Below are 17,542 nucleotides of genomic sequence, written 5' to 3'. Positions count from 1 at the left end.
GTGTGCTGCTTGGGTTGTTATGGCTCATGCAGTGGCACGTTGTGAGAAGATTTGCAGAAAACGTTTCTAAACCGAAGAGAAATATTCTGAGGAATGTATTGTGGCGCACACCTCAATGTTTTGCCGCTGTTTATTTTTATCTATCGTAATGGCCATTATCTCTTAATGACGCTTACTCAAGCGGTGTAGCAAGCACGTAGTGAAAGTGATATTCGCTTGGTTGGAGTGCACTTCACGAAAATGACACTATATTAGCCCGTGTGAGAGGGGTATTACTTGCAAATTTCCATGTGTTGTGCCCTGCTCTTTTTTTCTTCTGCTCTGATGGTAAAGTGAATGTTGGGACTTTATGCCATACAACAATGAGCGGTGCTCTATTTGGTCCATTTGCTGTGATGGAGCTGTGGGTGAGGATGTGGAGATGTGGAAACATTGTCGTGCCAGTTTATTTTCCTCTCATGAGTCATTCATTGAGAGCTGCTCTGAGCACAATTATATTACAACATGCAGCATGCATCCAATCAGTACTTGAGAAATAGCAAGCCAATATTTGATGAAGAAATTAAGAGTCATTATGTAGAGACTAACTTGTGCCCTGTTCGTAACACAAAACGTTGTCACATAGGAAATGTTGCTCTGAACCAGAAAGAACTTCCCTGTCGCCGTCGATATTGGATGTCATGGTGTTGAATATGCGAACACTTCCGTGCAATAGGTCGGTCACACAACCATATTTATTGTAATCAATTGGCCCGAACAAGTGAAATGGAAACCAGTAGATCCCTTTTTTCACTACAACTGACGTCACACTACCTTCATCACTGAAGCCACAATGACGGCTGCTGCCAGAGTCCATGCTGGATAGTTCATGCACCCAGCACTCTCGCTTTTGTCGAATTCACAGTCCAATTTCGACGTACCACACACATTTGCCATTATCTTCTTTTTCTGCTCAAGAAAAGATGCGCTGAATTCATCACCGCATCGTTTGTCCTTTAGTACTTCCGTAACGCAATTCTTGCTGTATTCCATGGAACTGGGAAAGACAGATTTGACATAAATACTAAATTAAGCTGTTAAAGTCTGACATTGCGTTTTGCAAGGTTGTAGACAGTATTAAACATAATGAGCAGCGCACAAATCTTCTGCTATAGGGTGCGGCAAACTACGTAAAAGAAGGGTGAAGAAAAACAGAAACAGTGGTGTCCGTGCTGACGCAATGAGTAGAGCGACAGCTATCGTTGCATTACTAAGGTAATGTGGGGATAATTGTACGCAATGGTTAGCAGATATGGGACAATTGTAGGACCTCAACCGCAATCAGTCATGATGATGTAATGCTAGAGGGGATAACGCGCGCTGCGTTTGGCGTGAAGAAATAAGATTATCATACCGTTGCCTATGGCAAGTGCCTCGAGTGCATGATGCATACATAGCACTGATTTTTTGTCGTGTATATCGAGAGTAATTGATTTGAATGATCTGAAAACATTTATATGGAACCTGCGAGGATAAGCACAAGCCTAACTGCAATGCCTACACAACTGCCGCAAACATAGGAAATCCAAGAAAGACTGTTCCTTCGGTTCTCCGTTCGGCTGGCCGACGTCACGGCTAAACAGCACGTCGCTGTCCCACCTAGACCGTCTCGCTTGTAAGAAATAACAACATAGCATTCCAAGGCCGCAAGCTGCCTCGTGATCGCTTCACTCAGCAAACACGGCCGGTGCTACGCCCTTACTAGGCACTCCTCCTTTCTCAGTCGCATCATCTAAAACTGTGCGGCAGGTATGCGCCAGCGAAGGAGGAGGAGTCAGATTGACAACCCTGTCATAAACGCCTCTGCGTCTATGGTTCACGTGGCGCCATCTATCGCCCGAGCTAAGTTTTATTTGTCATCTTGAAAAAATCACCATGGGCGCTGTCTGGAAGAGATCGAACACGAAGTGAAAGTCACAATCAGCTTCTGCCATGAACTCTATCGCTAGTGAAGAAATGCCAAAACGCGAACGACGTGAAAAATTAATCAGGAGAACGACGAGGAACAGCATGTAAAAGTGGATTTGATTGTAAATGATAAAATACGGACTTATCAGGAAAAATTAGCCGCCCAGCAATTTCGCTCAAGTTCCTCACTCCTTTCATACTCTAGAATTTCATCGACAGCCTGAAGCATCGCGAAGAAAGCGGACCCCTACTACGACTTCTACGACGAGATCTACAATCTACATTCCTCGCCAGCTAACATAGAAATGCTTCTAACGTCAAAGTATGAGCGGAATTAGACAAAGACAGTTAACTTGAACCCAGTCAGATAGAGACGACATCAGAAATAATGAAGGATCCACGACTCCCTTTATTGCGCAAAAGAGGCAGAGTGAGGAATAAAAAACAAGTGGGTTGAAGCGGCGTAGTTGGTTGAAGTATACGTTAAAGTAAAAACTGTAAAACTGCAGGCCTATCTTTCGCTTGTTCGCGTCCCTTCGATGCAGTTTTAACTTTCAGGGATAAAAATACTTCGGGAAAGGGAACGTGGCCCGAAAATCTACTGCATGAGCTGCTCAAAATATTACAATCGAAAACACGAACTACCTGCTTTAAAGAGATATACATGAGGCCGAGGAATGGAAAAATGCGAACGTCAAGCTAACATCCTACGAACATCCGACAGCTGGCTAACCTTTTCAGAGACTTTCATCTTTCATTTCTTAGGCGCTTTGAGGCTTTGTATGTGTTTGTCCTTCTATGTTGTTCCGGCCTTAGAACATCAGTTTTCTCAGGATCAAGATATCATGTAAGGGCAAAGATAAACCGGAAGAAGCTTTCTGCTCATCAGTGTACCAATAGCCCTTCATCGCAACGTATATGAGAAGGTACTGAGTATTTAGCTTAACTCCCCCCCCCCAAAAAAAAAGAACATTAAGCTAGGAAGCTGTATATTGATGATGAATGATGTAGTGGCCAATTTGTCTACATTCAATGGCGCAAGAATCCACTACCAATGATTGCAACTGATCTTTTTTCCTCCTGGTCACAGTGAGCATGGGAGCATTACCAGAAAAGTGCAGTCTGGAAGAGCATTGGACCATAATCAAGTTCCTGTTTCTCTAAGGGAAAGGTGCGGAACACATCCATGATGAAATATAACGAACGTCGGATGACACTGACCTCTCACATATGCAACAGTTAAACGTTGGGTTGTCAACTTTAAAACATTTCGGTGTTGAAAGAAACCCAGAAACCTGTTGTGAGAAACCCACTGGTATGTCTGGGGAAGGGGGTTTCTCTCTCTGTGCCGGCAAATGTCAGCAAAAAGTATTGCTATTATATATATCAGGGAAACTCACGTGAGGGAGTTGCTGTCATTATCGACAACGACTTGGAAATGATAAAGCTTGAAGCACGGTGGATCCCAAAATTTTTGACAACCCGACAAAATACGGAATGAGGTCGGCTATTCCATCCCAATCCCATTCCAATGAATCGAGATTTGTAATAATTCCACTCCTTTCAATTCCTCTGATTGAAACCGTATGGTCAATCCCCACTCCTGGGATTTATTCCATTCCTCTGACAGGTTCAGCCAATTTATTCCAATTAGATTCCACGCTCTCATAAATCTGGAATGATTCCGGAATCATTCCATCTCCGGAGGGGCAACTCCGCAACTTTGGTGGAGGCATCGGTGACTGTTTCAGAACATCTCGCAAAAGATTAGTCATGCTTCCACACTGCAAACTTTTTCGCACCTTTAAAGGGGCGCGCCGTGCACATCAAACTTGGTTGCCTAACATTGTACCTCCAGGCTGATATTTTACAAAATTCAGGAACCATTACAAAAGATCAGGTGTCAGTGCAAATATTGCTTTCGTTATGTCTTAGATACTGTAGATACCGATATTCCAGCACGTGCACGTGTGTACTATACTGTCCAACAATGACTGAATTTTTGGAGGACAGGCGACATGCGACTAAAATAGTGCTAAACCGTACTTTATTATGTTGTTACAACAATTACACCGGAAAGGGCGTGCGTCATGCACATTATTACTCCTTTAAATGTGTAAAAACGGCTACAGTGCAGGACAAACTGGTAGCTGCTCACGGGAAACTATTCGCCCAACCTGACTCCTTTTGAATATCATTTGTTCCCCAATCTAAAGAGACAACGAATTGAGAATGTTCCGGAGGCAACTATTGCTGCAAATGTGGTCTCACCAGCAGTCGGGAGAATTTTATTTGCAGGGACTTTTGCGGGACAGATATCGGGATTGACTTCCAGGGGGAAATGTAGAACAGTGTGGCAGTTAGGGCTTCCTTTTTTTTTTTTTGGGTAAGGCTCAGTACTTAGCACCACATGTGCGTGGTTCCCAGTCCGGCTCCAGTTCCGAAACAGAATGATCTTTTTCAGAACACGAGCGCGGCGGATCTCAATCCTCTGCTTCTTCAGCTGGCGCCACTACAAACCTCCCCGTCCGTACCGCTGTGCCGGACGATTATTTCGAGCAGGGTATCTTCGGGCCTGAGGTATGGGTTGAGTGTCCTCATCAGCGGCCAAGGTAGACCCAGCGTTCCCACCTGTTGTTGCAGGTTCGACTCCATGTGACCAGTCGATATCCGACAATTCGGGCAGACGCGGCTTGATGTCGTCAGCATGCATCTTGTGCTGTTACAGATCCTCCGTCATGACCTGATATGTTGGGCCGCCCGAACAGCGAACAATGGTGCCCCGAATCCAGTGGTTCTTCCGGGACTTGTCCTTCTCCCAAACTTCGTCGCTGGTGGCAAGTTCCGCAGTCTTGTGCAAGAGTCATAACTGCGCTTTTGACCATCTCTCGCTGGAGACAAGGCGTTTGGATGGTTAGGGCGCGGAAGGTCCAGCTCTCTACGGTAGTGCCTCTTCTTAAGCATTTCGCACGGTGGCTGTCCGGTTGTTGCGTGAGGCGTTATCCTGTACTTAAGCACAACATGCTTAATTTCTTTTGCACTGCCCCTTCCTTCCTTCTGACGGCGAAGGAAGGCTTTCAGAGTTCGCACAAGATTATCAGCCTGTCCGTTGGACTTAGGGTGATACGGCGGAGTCAAGATGTGTTTAATTCCAAGGCGATCCAAGAAATCTTTCAACGCTGCCGAGATGAACTGAGGTCCATTATCGCTAACCAGCTGGAAAGGGAGGCAGCGAAGATGTCCTCAAGGGCTTTTATTGTTGCTGAAGCTTTGGTAGACCTCATCAACTTCACCTCGAGCCACTTGCTGTACGCATCGATTACCACTAGGTAAGTTTTTCCGCCCAACTCTGCCAAGTCAGCGTGAAGGCGACACCACGGTTCTTTCGGGACCTCCCATTGGTGAAGAGGAACTGGAAGTTGTTGAACCGAAGAAGCGGCACATGCTCCACACGACTAACAAGTCATTTCAATGTCATTGTCCATTCCTGGCCACCATACATAGGAGCGCGCCAACATCTTCATTTTTGAAGATGCCATCATGAAGTAGGCTGAGGACAGTGTTGCGATGCTGGGACGGGACGACAACGTTCATGCCCCATACGATGCAACCCTTTCTGTTGTCAGCTCAGTGTTGCGCAGGTAGTACGGTTGAAGCTCGGGGTCCCGTTCACGAGAAGGTCAATCTTCTATGATGTAACGGTAGACCTTATGTAGACGGTGTAAGAATCCGGTCTGAAGCAGTGGCGTTGGCAATTGCAGACGCTTTCAGCGGAATTTTATCAATACCTACTGAGAGGACGGAAGAGAACATTCGGTGATCCAGTGCTCCCAACAAGGAAGTCGTCATCCGAAATCGCAGCATCGAAATCAGGTTCCGGGCCTGGGCCGTTGGCTTGTACTGAATGTCAAAACTATGACCAAGCAGGGTCAACGCCCAGCGCTGCATTCTGTTCGCCGCTATGACTGCAATTCCTCTCTTTGAGCCAAAGATTGACGTCAGTGGTTTATGGTCTGTATATAAGATGAATTCCCTTCCCGCAGATATTGGTGAAACTTCTTAACACCGCATATAATGGCCAGGGCTTCCTTTTCAATTTGGGCGTAATTTTTTTGAGCCGACGTCAACATGTTAGAAGCATGGCAATGGGCTTGTCTTTACCATTGACTTCATGGTAAATCACTAAATCACTGCGCCAACGCCTAAAGCGTCAGCAGCCATGTAGATAGTTTGACTAGGGTCGAAATGCGCCAAGGAATCGATGGACGTGAGTCGACGTTTAATCTCCTTGAACTCCTGTCTTGTACAAATTATACGCCGAACTTACTGCAGAGCGATTACAAATCAAATGCTGCAAAATCATATCCATCCAATCGAATCCTATTCAATCTCAACGGTTTTCGTAAGGAAAGAGTAATCGAAGAGTAATCAGAGAAACATGGCAGCGTCTATGTAATGCCAACGGGGATGAGACTGTCACTGTCAGAAAAAGGGTGGAGCAGTTACACTTTTTAGGTAATAGCTGTCGCATACGTTGTGCCTAAAAGGCTGCAAAGTTCTACATGCTACGTACGAACGATAAAGTTACCGCTTTCGGCGAGCGAAAGGTCCTACGCCTTTTTGTCGCAGTGTGGATATGTGATAATTTCTTTTGACACCCTTTTACACACTATCAGACGCTATGTTGACCTAGGTGGTAACGATGGAAGTTACCACCTTGTCACGTCCTTTTTTCTTAGAGTGTGGTTCGAGTGTTTGAATGGCACAGGCGATTCATGTCGCGCAGGGAGTCGGTGAATGATGACGAGACCGCGCCGGGACTGGAGCTCAGGAAAACAAAAACCGTGACAATGCAAAACCACACGCAGCTCTAATGGTGATGATGAGACACCACGTCCTTCCACATCCCTCCTACTCGCCTTGCATCTCACCGTGACATCCACGAGAACATCCAGGCTAATAGACTCGCCACGCCGATGGGGATGACCATCTTCTCAGAAAGAGGAATTTTCCACCTGCTTCCAGGATTCCAGGAAACGCCGAAAAAAGTGCCTTCACTGCTGAAGTGAGTATTTCGACGGTGGGAGAGGTCATTAGCTGATAACCGGGTATTCGTATTTTTTACAGACTCGGTCTCGGAACTTTGAGGACAAATATAGTATTTCCGCGTTCGTGGTGTCCCCTCCTCCGCGTTGTGTTTTGGTGCTGCTGCGCCTGACGTTTGAACTATGCAGGGTGTTTCAAGTAAAATGTCACGAAACTTTATTCAAAAATCCAGCAGTCCGAAAATTATACAACGAACGTCGTTTTTCTCAGAGGAGACTTTGCCGCGACTAGGCAGCATTTTTTTTTTTTTTTTGAACTCACGAGGAATTCAATGTTCCGAATTTGAATTTCGCGTTTCTTTTTCGGAACTCAAATTTGCCGAGTCAACCTCGCTTTGTTTTTTTTTTCATAAACAGAAAGCACATGTCGGATTTACCCCGTTCCATTGCAAATTACATTTATTACCACAATGGCAATACCAGGAAAAAAATGTGAAACCGTTCTTTCGATGGGCGTAAATTGCCGTCCGCGCTCAGTCGTCCGAAAGCAGCGATGCGAGTAGGTCGTGGGTCTGCCCTTTTAGTTTTCTTTTTCATGCTTCTGTTGATTAAGCCAGCTTGGTTACAAAGTTATCGGATAGAAGAGCGAGAAAAAAATAAACAGGAAGGAACCTGTCACCGTTTTCCTTCCGCCACACCCAGCAATGAAGCGAGAACAGAAGGCGGCCGATATCTGCGCGCCCCGAAACGAACGTTCTTCTTCTTCTTCCTTTTTTTTTCTATCATCATTGTAGCCGTAACTCTCTTTCTTAACGAAATGGGGTAAGTCCGACATGCGCTTTCTGTTTATGAAGAAAAAACAACAACAAAGACACACACGCGATGTTGGCTTGGCTTCAATTTCCCTTCAACTAGAATTGATAAAAGTGCTCCGAAGTCGTGGTAAAACCCCTTCCGAGGTATATAGCAGTGGCAGCATACAGTTCGAAGAAGCTTATCTTTAAATATAACTTTGAGACACGTTACGTGGAAAACTACGTGTATTAACTACCCCAAGTGTCACTCCAACACTACACCTACAATGAGAACAAAACAAGGTACGCAAAACAGCATGAACTGGCTTCGAAAATTGAACAAAAAGGAAAAAAGAAGAACGCTAAGTATTGCACCTGTCTTGGCCCCCTTACCCTGGCTTACGAAATCGTCGAACGGTGCTGAAAAAGGAGCACTGTCCTAAAGGCCACGTATGCAGAGACGTCATATGTCTATGTACAGGAGCACACAAGCTAGTGTAATAATAACAACGCGGAGTTGGAACATGCGTTCTATGAACCTCAAATGCGGGCCGATGAAGCCGAAGGCGAAACAGCCAAAAACTGTCCAGACGAAGTCAAGCCCCCACACTTGCAGCAAGGCAACAACCCTTTATTGATTTTTAAAAAAAATCTGGATGTCTGTCTACAGTTCGCCTGTGGGGCCTTATAGTACCTGGCCTATTTCAGAAAGGACTATGCAAAGTTGAACCTGAACGTTTCGGTGCAGATCACGGAACTTCCCGCGAGGGCAAATCAATAACGCTATCGCACCAATTAATGCCAGATAATTGAGGAACAAGAGCGAGTGCTGCACCACAGCCCCCTGAGTTTCTTTAGTCACGACGTTTTGCTGTCATCCTTTTGAGGCCACCGATTTCCGGTTGGGGGAGCTATGTTTACACCACATCGGCGTGGCAGCTGTTGTATTACGCGGCTCAAGTGCACGGCCACACAAATAGGCAAGTGCTATCATTCTTTCTCACGTCTTTCTCAGTCACATACCCATTCAAACACAAAACGGCGGGAAGCGCTTAATGCAAGACACGCGAAATTGATTATTCCAGTCCTCTTATGGGGATGTTGGGTAGGTACAGCACCGAATACAGGCTGTTCATCACGACTGTGGAACTGCCGCTCACACGTGAGAAAGCACTTACCAGCACCGCTGCTTGTCAATCTCGGGGCTCAGACCTGCCGGCTTTTGCTTCTCATCAGGTTTTCGCGTAGTAAGGCCGTACAACTGCTTGTATTTTGTGGCGCAATTATTCTCTGCATTGGATACTGCTTTTGGGTCGCACTTCGGTACAGGGACGCCTGGAAGCGAAAGATGTGGTAATGAGATATGTACTAACTAATGTATGTCCAACTAACATGCGCCCACCTAAAAAAACGAAAGACTACGGGATCTACACAAACGAGAACCAAGTAAATGTTGCTATCAGTATTTCATGGTAGTCGCGAATATTTTTCCGTGTAGTTCGTTACCCGGACGACTGGGTTTTAAGCACTAGTGAAAGCGTTTGAAAGGTAAATACCGCATATTCGCGTGAAAGAGGGTCATACGAGGCAACTGAAAATATAATAATCATAAAATTGTGTGGTCTATAGCTCTTTCTTTGTGCGTTTGAATCACACAACCTGAATCACTTCTACAACGTGAGAACCGCAGCCTCGCAAAGTCCAACCGTATTGGTGGTCGCCATCCTGCGAAAGGTAGGAAGCGTTAGGTGAGATTAGGTTAGCACATCTCGGTGTGGCTAGTCCAGGTTAGGCTAGGGCATGTGTGTGTGTGGGAAGGAGGGGGGGGGGTGCCGAGGTGGTCTCGCCAGCACCAGACTGTGCCGCCGAAGTGACTTTGCCTCCTCAGTCAACGTGACGGATCACGTTGTGTTTTACACAACATATGACCTTCATTATGTAACCAACAGGGACAGTGGTATAACTTTCTACCTGGTCATTTTCTATGCTTTCAAAAACACAGTGGTCAATATATCTGTTGCCAAATAAAATGTTGGGCATAAATGTTTTGTGGTCCTCCGATTGAAAATAAGCTGCCGAAAATGCAGTCACGCCCACGAAATTGCCATGCAGGAAATTGCCATCAGCGAACTTACACAAAACAGGATAAGAAATGTTAACACCTCAACTGATCTGACCTGATAATAGACTACCCAACCGTCTGCGTGTCCACCTAGCTAAGCATAACTAACCTCGTGGCCTCATCGGAACCCTACCGCTGAAGTGCAGCATGTCGCCGCCGCCGGATGGCGCTCGCGTTGCTTTCACTTGAAGATCTCGGCGTAGTATATTCTCCGCGTTGTGATCCATATAACGAAGCAATTGTCAAGTACGACGGTGCGGAAGCAGTCTTCGCTGCACCACCAGCCTGCTATTCCGCATTGTTCAAGTGCGGTCGTGAGCTCGAGGCACCTAAATCACGACCTTCAGAACAAAGATTTGATCAGCCCGTAATTCACTATATAAGCGCAAACTGTCACACTCCTCCTGATTTCATGGAGCTCCAATAATACACTACTAAAATACTTCAACAATAATCCACGAATTTCATCGCGCTATGAAGAACAACAGCTAATTTTTAGATGAGCCGCTTTGTTCCTCCTTCCCGGCTTCAACAAAGAACTGGAGCCTCGTTAAAATGTAAAAGCTGATTACCCTGGGTGTGGGTTTTGCAGCATGACTTGTACACCGAATGGAACCTTTTAACTTCATCTGCGCCATAGACAAGGCGTCATAAATAAGTACTCTCATCGCGTTTCCATGGCGTACTGTCTTCGACAGAATGGCGTACATGCAGGCTAGCTGGTGGATAAACTCCATGATAAGCGATGGGCAAAGACACGTAAACACAACACGTACTGTCTTCACAATATCATAAAATGGTTCACTGTAATGATAAACTTTGAGAAGGTACAGTGGCCCTTGCACCCTGAGGACTGTCGAACAACGCCGAGAAAGCTTTCAATCGCATATTTACTAAAACCTTGACAAATTAAACCAACTCAGGGAAAAGAGGAGCTGACGCCCGCAGTCGAACCTGCTTCTATGGTGGAAATGTGGTCTGCCTCGGCCAATTCAATTTGAATCTCACTTTTTCCGCAAGGTACTTCAGTACGGTCAGGGTACTTGTATCCACCGTACAGTGTTCTTCCAGGCCCTATTGTCTCGGTGAGGGTCACAAGTTCTACTCATCTAATCGTCTTTCGGTAAGCCCTATAGCGAGACCTTCGGCGCACCGGGAGTCCTCGCGTATCCCTTTTTGTAGCTGGGAGCAAAACAATGGCTCGATCGGCGTTTCCTTGCTTTCGACTCCATAGAACACAACTAAGCCACAACCCCACCACTATCACCGAAACTAAAATGAACATAATTACGCGAACGTAGTGCCGGAGACAGCTACGTATCACTTGACACAGAAACCGGAGCGATGTAATCCTTCAGATGAAACCACTCATCTCGATTGTAAAAGGCTGGATCGCGGATAGGGAGCGCGAACGTGAAGAAACCGGCCGCCATCTTGCTCTACCCACAACAGTCGCCGCAGCGCAACTTCTTGCAATGACGGTCGTACCAACCATACTCACATGGATACAGGGCCTTCATTTATACATATGAGTCATTCTTTATCAAGGAATAAATAGGCGTCCATTCTGTATATTTAGTCGACAATTATGAAGTGTTTTTTTGCCCAAATCGAGCACTGGATGCAGGTTGTTTGATCGCTCTTCCGAGGTACAATCGAACACACTTGCATTTTATCCGGCGGCAAATGCGGTTTGAGTGCATAATATGCTTGACAGAACATGTTACACTACACTGGTAGTGTTGTCATCAATATATGTGCGAGCGCTTTTCTGCATGCATTGCGAGCATGGTACACGGTGTTCTCTTCGAAAGCAAGTGCACATTCATTTCTTTGAATTACCACCGCGCACAAGTTCGGTATTACGTCATAATGAGACCAAGATTGTCAACCTTTTTCATGTATTGGTATTGTTTTGCGCCTTGGTTTGATTTGTCAGAAAAAAATCCTACGCAACGGTGGTGTGGCGTGACTTGAATATCGCTTTTGAGCTATATCGCCAGCCTGTTGAGATAATAGTAATTTGTAGCCTGTCGTGCTATTTGTAGCAGTTTTTAAGGCAAAAGTGGTCTCTGAATACAGATTTCCTCATGGGGCTCCCCAGATGATCGTCAGTGCAGTGTGATGCGACTGAGTGTACAGGTAAGTATCATGTTCCTCATCCACGGGTTTCTACTTTACAGGAAGGAACCACCTCAGTGCACACACTGTGGTTAGCCTCTCTGAATTTTGCACATTTTGTTACATGTTCACATCTGAAACACACCTTACACCTTGTACACCTTAGGCTCCTTCACCCAGCAATATAATAATTATAGTTATTTTTAGAAAAGTTCCCATAGTCTTTTTTGAATAGTTTCTAATCTTTTCAATTTTTAGAAGATACAGGGATTGTAAATTCTGTTTTAGACTGATGTTTTAACATTTGTTCAATGCATTTATAAACAACAACTGTTCCAAGCTCCAAATCGTCCTGTTGCAATTTGCAAACCATACGTGTGTAGTGCAAGAGGGCCCTTGCACATCAAAATGTAAGATGGGAGTCACAGTTAATGCGAAGTGTTTCCTATGAGAGACTTCGATGCTGAACAAAAATTGTGCAAACTGCGGAAAGTGCCAGTTAGCGTGTCTGGTCTCACAACGGTGCTACAACGCTCCCTTTTAGTTGACGATTATACTGATTGGAGTTTCAGATGTGCAGCTGCATTTTTTCGAATGTGCTCCATATAACAAGCATGACAAGGTCAGCACTGGATAGCAGGCCCCCGTCCCTAAGCAGCTTTCCTCACGCTGCAGTTGTATTCAGCAAAAGCATGTGAGTACTCAGGAAGGACATTCAGTTTGGCACAACCACGCCTGCAAATAATCAGAACAAATGAAGGAAGAAACAAACAAACATAGAAGGGCTGTACTTCAAAAAGGGATAAGCCCTGTGCTTCAAGGAGGTCTTACCACTTTCTAAGTAACCTAATTGATTAAAGGGAGGATCCGCAACGGTTGTGCCCAAAATTAAGGGAAGGTTGGTTTCAGCAGAGACCACCCCCCATATGCTGACAACAGCTTCCGTTGCGTACAAACGTGCGCGTATAATTTATAAACCGCGAAAACGATAAAGCGAAACCGAAACTATGAGAGCAGGCGGTGGCATCGGAATCGAGGAGCGCTACGCCGTGACGTGAGTCGCGAGATTCGTCTGCCGTGATTCCCATGCGTTGTATTGCATTGAAGACGCAAGGAAGCAAGTTACGCTCAACGTGCAATCATGGAAACCGACTCCGCATCAGAATAGAACTCCACGGGACTTCAACCCGATTCAGACGTGTATTCTGATGAGGAGAATGACTTGACCGTCACCATAAACCACAACGACTCGCCGTATTCGACGGACCCTGTACCAGTGCGCGCGTCGCTTGAAACCGAGGCCTCGGACCCATACACTGAAGACTGTCGAACCCAAAGTAACTAATGATGAGTTTCTACTAGGTTGTCGCACATTGTTATACAGGGTGTCCCGGAAAACGTGTCATTGAATTATAATAAAAAAAAAAACTACACCACCTATAGTCATGCGGTCAATGGCATTTGTTCTTACTGGGATTTTGCCACCTCCTCAAGTGAATGTCGTGTAACGTAAGTTTAATTATGTAAATTTTTGCGAGCTTAAGTCGGAAATTTGCCTAGTAAATGTCACTTTTTTACCCCACCAATGTGAAGAGCGTGTCTAATTTAGTCAAATTAATGATAATTCACAGGGATATTCAGGAGCTATCCCATCCGAAAAAATAGCCGAGCATCATGCTCAACGGAGGTCGCACAGAATAGCGCACGATGAATTGTTCAGCGCAATCTTTGTCAGTCCGACGGAAGGAGGTTGGAAACCCAGCCCAGGTTTGGAAACCCAGCCCATAAAACAGGCACGGCTTATCACGTCTGACTTTCGCTGGGATAATGCTTTCCCTCTCCCAATTTTAGGAACTGTTACTTTTTCTACTATCACTCTGTGGGCTGGCTTCGGAGCCTCCTTTCGTCGCACTGATAACGATTGCGCTCAAAAAGTCATCGCCCGTTATGGTCCGGCGCCCCGAAAAGCATGATATTCGGCTATTTTTTCCTATGGGATAGCTCGTGAATATCACTGTCAATTATCGTGAATTTGAGTGAATTCGGCACGCTCTTCATATTGGTGGGTAAAAAAGTGACGTGTACTTGGCAAGTTTCTGAGTTCAGTTCGCAAAAATTTATATAATTAAGCTTGGAGTGCATCACATTCACATTAGGAGGTGGCAAAAACCTAATAAGAACAAATGCTGTTGACCGCATGATTCTAGGTGGCGTAGTTTTTTTTATTATAATTCAATGACACGTTTTCTGGGACACCCTGTATATGTGCCACGGGTGAACGCGTAACATGAAACATGTTGCAGGTGCACGTGCGGTCGGTGCCTCCAGCAGGTGCCACTCCAAGTTCCCGCATGAGCCGTCTTTTCGTGTCGAACATTCCTGGCTCAAAATGATGAGAACATGTTCTCGAGCTGGTCTTCCTCCACTTGCGCAGCGCCATTTCCCACTCCAAACGACGTTGTTTGTCCGTCGGAAATTGGAAATATGCTACGTCTGTTGTTGTATCCGATCTGTTGCCACAACTGATTATACAGCATGTCTTACCGGCCAACCTGGTGGGTGTAAGATCAGTGTGCGACGTAACGAACACAATCGCTACGGAAAATTTCCTTCGTCAAAACTGCCAAAATACACAGCAAAGCAACACTCTTAAAAATGAGGGGGGGGGGGGGGGTCGAGGTAGCTTGCCGTTGTTGGCCGCACTCAAGTGGGCATCGTCATGTTGCCATTGCCGTGCATAATGGGCACAAAATACCCTGTCACTCATTACATGTCTCATTACCCTGTCACTGAGCGCGTCATAGAAGAAAATCATTTTTATCAAGTTTGACTCAGTTTTCGAAGGAGATATTTTACAGGCATGGTCGTTGATGGCTAAAGGTGACGAATATTCGAAAATCTCGGAAGGGACCTTATGCGGATTCTCCCTTTAAGCTTACATCACTGCCTGATTAACTGTCCTAATTGTGTAAAGCAATTATTTGGGCTGCATCGGTGTGTCCATATTTGCGAGACAAGGCACCACTGTCGTTTACTAAAGGCTCTTTCTGCGGCGATGCTTGATATAAATCACACTAAACGCATACACGGCTAAAACAACGGCTGTGATTCTACAGAACAATCTCTTTCTGCCATGCGAGTATATCTTCGGTGTACTTGCGATGTTGAATTGTGCGTGGCTGTGATAATTATAAACTAGCAATGTGAAAATAACCTGATTATAGGCACCACTTCGTCTCAAGCCAAAAACAAACCACTACATGCGCACAATCCTCCGAGAGCTGAAGATTGTTGCTGAAGAAGAGTGCTGAAGATTGGCGCCGCAAAAGATAGCGATGTCATCGCGATCTTTGTAACAATTAAGAGTCAGCCAATGAGGATCGCGTTTTCAACGGCCGTAGCCGATGATGAACGTGCCTTCAGCGGTCTCGGCCATGAAGAAGAATCACAGTCGCCTGCGAGTTATGACTGAACGTCCACGCGTACTGAATGAAAAAAAAAGGGGGGGAACAAAACGAAAAAACAAAAACAAATAAAACACGAAACGGTCTGAAATCTTTCTCAAAAGCGATTTTCTGGAAAGCGTCTCGCACTTCTTTTCTGAATATTTAGGTCTGCAGGTTCCAGTTGAGCTGCAATAACTTGCCGGTTCTTGAGTTGCAGGTTCTTCATTAGCAGACGAATTATGACTATATATGTCCACGTAGAGAAGGAGGAAGATGAGGCAATATACATGCTTTCTCTATATAGTTGGCGTTGCCCGTACGCTGTCGAGTTTTACTGTGGCAACGACACACTTATAAACTAAGGCATGTCGAAGGAAATATTCTGCCCTCTGGCGGTACATACTGTTCGCGAGCTGTTACGCACACACATGAAACACGAGGCTTTTCTTTTGTGATTCGCAGATTTTTGTTGAAAACCTATAACAGCGTTCGAGAGTGCAGTCGAGTTATACGCCCGTCATATACGCCCGTTATACGCCCGTTATACGTCGAGGGACGGCTTGAAGAATGTAACCGCAACGTGACCAATAACCTAGAATTCATTATTCAACTATATTGAGGAAATTTCGTGAGGAAGGCTGGACAATCGACGTTCACCAGATCCCGTGGCATAGTGATTAGTATGATCGCTCTCCACGCTGAGACTGGGAGGTGACACGGGTTCGAATCCTGTCACCGGCTGTGCTGTCTGAGGAACAGTTCCTCCTGAAGTCGGCCCAGATCAGTACAGATCAGTAATCAGAAAGCGCCCACTGGACAGCGCTGCACACGATGCTGCCTGCTGTCCAATACGCACGTTCTGATTATTTTTCTTCAAGTTATATTGGTACTGATCGAACTTAGCCTTCCTGATAAGAGTCCATCGGCGAAGGTGATGCTTTAGTAGGGCGCAGTCTTCGTTCCGGCTCATTCGCATAGTGGAATTCAGCATTGGATACTTCACGGCACGCGCGAGTGATTTTGACACATCAAACAGTTTTCAGCGATTTTAACACAGATTCTGACCGGTTTTATATATTAGTTTTGGTCGGAATTCCCTGAGTAAAGATTTAAATAATTAATGTGAGATAGTTCTGTAGCTACATAATCTCCTCGACGGGACTTCCGTCTGGTGGAATAATTCAGCTGCAGGAACAACTTCTAAGCTGCTCTCGAATATGTGTCTAAACGACAAAAAAGGAAAAGAAAAAAAAAAGGCGCCTAGAAGTTGCGGGATTTTTTTCTTTTTTACCTTACGTTTTTTGTTTCTTTGCTTACATTTGTTGTGATGAAGTAACCGATTTTCGATTGCTTTGGCGTGTTTTTGTGAAGTCACTCGTGTTTTGCAGGATACCACTACATGGTGTTACAATTCGGGTACGGCGTTTGCGGTTCTGGAATACTGACTCGTTTTGTGTTACGTTACCATATGCCACCCAAGGTCGCTTGTCCCCACCAGGGGCAAACGACCTTTATGACTAGACTGACAACGGCGACTGTTGTCAGAAGCAATGAGCTATCTTAGTTTTATACATGGGTATTGTACTTACAGTCCAATTTAAATGTTCCACATTTTCTATTTATTCGTTGGAAGAAGAGCTGAACAAAACCTGTGTCGTCACATCCTTGTTGTTTGAGTAGTTCCGGTAGACAAGTCTTGCTGTATTCCATCATACTAGGAAAGACGGTGGAGAAACTGGTGTTTAATTACAGGGACTCGTAACATATCCTGGTGGATAATAATAAGATAATAAGAAAAAGAAAACTTTGGATCAGGTCGCGTAAAATAAGCAATACAATGGCGCAGGAGAGATGTCAGCTGTTTCGGCGCTGGGACCGGCAACCTACGTAGACGAAAAAAAAAAAAAACAATGTGTATAGCAGTGTGCAGAGCGACCTCCGTGCTGCCGTGCGGGAGACAACCACAAACATTCTGGGGGTCGTATATTGCGGCTGCATTGAGAGACAGGGAAATTCACAAGGAGTGATCCAGCTATCGTGTCTGTCCATCACCTTGTTTTATAAAAA

The 17,542-nt window shown here is 45.3% G+C and overlaps 1 long non-coding RNA gene across 1 annotated transcript; it reads right to left on the bottom strand.

Annotated features, from left to right (window-relative positions):
• Positions 1-716: 716 nt before the first annotated feature.
• LOC135376006 (uncharacterized) lies at positions 717-9,115 on the bottom strand. Its single transcript, XR_010417476.1, has 2 exons — positions 8,965-9,115; positions 717-1,036 (listed from the first exon to the last, which is right to left on the bottom strand). It is a non-coding gene; the product is annotated as an uncharacterized LOC135376006 (long non-coding RNA).
• Between the last annotated feature and the right edge of the window lie 8,427 nt (positions 9,116-17,542).

This window comes from Ornithodoros turicata, unplaced genomic scaffold, assembly GCF_037126465.1.
Source record: "Ornithodoros turicata isolate Travis unplaced genomic scaffold, ASM3712646v1 ctg00000968.1, whole genome shotgun sequence".
Classification (NCBI taxonomy): Eukaryota; Metazoa; Arthropoda; class Arachnida; order Ixodida; family Argasidae; genus Ornithodoros; species Ornithodoros turicata.
This window is presented reverse-complemented; position numbering and strand designations above follow the sequence as displayed.